At 33.5% G+C, this 1,267-nt stretch overlaps 1 long non-coding RNA gene across 1 annotated transcript; it reads left to right on the top strand.

Annotated features, from left to right (window-relative positions):
- The first annotated feature begins 308 nt into the window (after positions 1–308).
- LOC110451478 lies at positions 309–1,027 on the top strand. Its single transcript, XR_002463077.1, has 2 exons — positions 309–443; positions 968–1,027. It is a non-coding gene; the product is annotated as an uncharacterized LOC110451478 (long non-coding RNA).
- The last annotated feature ends 240 nt before the right edge of the window (positions 1,028–1,267 follow it).

Genomic DNA, 1,267 nt, shown 5'->3' with positions numbered 1-1,267 from the left:
TAGGTGAACTATATTGTTCTCATCAAAAGATATCAGTATACAAAAAGATGTATAGGAACACAGGGGCTCCGAGAACAAATTACAGAATATATCTGTTTGGACTGTCTCTGTAGAAATCGCATTTATTAAATTATTTTGTTTTGTTTCATATAACAGAAATTAAGGAATGAAATTAAATACATGTAGTGTAATAGTAGTATTACAGACTGATTTTTGTTTTTTAACTCACTAATTATAGACCGCATATTTTTGTTTTTATTATTTTTAGATTAAAGGCCTATGAAAGAAATAGGAACTTCAGACAATCTGCTGTTTACCTGCCCGATGTTATTTGTGTGTTTGGCCAGTTGTTGGATTTCACCGATTGATACCAGATCACAAGATTATCCTTCCCAAATTGACTTGGCTGCAGATAGAGGAGTACTTCTTGTACAGATTGGCAGGTATTTATAATCGAAAGATTTAAATACAATTGAGTGTCATTGGTCATGTTGCAAGTGAATTTTATTTCATTAAAACATTACACAGCATTCTAATGAGTCATAGTCCTGTAACTCTTAATGTAATGCAGCTAGCTCAATTTTTTTTACACTGTATTCCTACTTTCAATTATTTTTTACAATTCATAGATATTAAAATTTCATATAAAATTTTGATGAATAGAACAACCAACACAAGTCGGCCAACAGTTGGTAGTAATGTCATGATCATCACACCATGACCAATCACATGGTCTCACAATGCACAGCTGACCTTTGTAATGTGTAATGTGGAATAAAATTGTAATGTGGAATAAAATTAAAAGAACTAAGCTTAAATGCAGTCATAGGTTGGCAAGCAGACAGTTGGAGCCCTTAATTTCTACCAATCTTTTATAAATATTCATTGTTTCAAAATGACCCAGATTTACTGCAATTCAACTTCAGACTTTTTTTGGTAAAAATCATTCATATCAATACTTTTACAGATTACTGAAGAAGGTGCTCGGGAGTTGGAGACCCAAACCAAATTCCAAGTGAAAAGTAAAAAAAAGGGGGTGGAGGAGAAACAGTGGAAGATTACTGCATCTAGGTTTGGGAAAGTCACACATGCTACCTGTCATCGAAACATGGGGGAACTTTGTGAGAGTCTTGTTTCAACTTGGAATCTTAACACAAAAGCCAATCAGCATGGACAAAATTATGAAAAGAAAGCTTTAACCAAATTTGAACAAACAATGATGTTACATGTGAAGAGGGCAGGACTGTATGTACACCCAAAGTATCCA

Source organism: Mizuhopecten yessoensis, unplaced genomic scaffold (assembly GCF_002113885.1).
Source record: "Mizuhopecten yessoensis strain PY_sf001 unplaced genomic scaffold, ASM211388v2 scaffold6063, whole genome shotgun sequence".
In the NCBI taxonomy this organism is placed as follows: Eukaryota; Metazoa; Mollusca; class Bivalvia; order Pectinida; family Pectinidae; genus Mizuhopecten; species Mizuhopecten yessoensis.
Note: the sequence above shows the minus strand (reverse complement) of the source record. Positions and strands in the feature narration are given on the sequence as shown.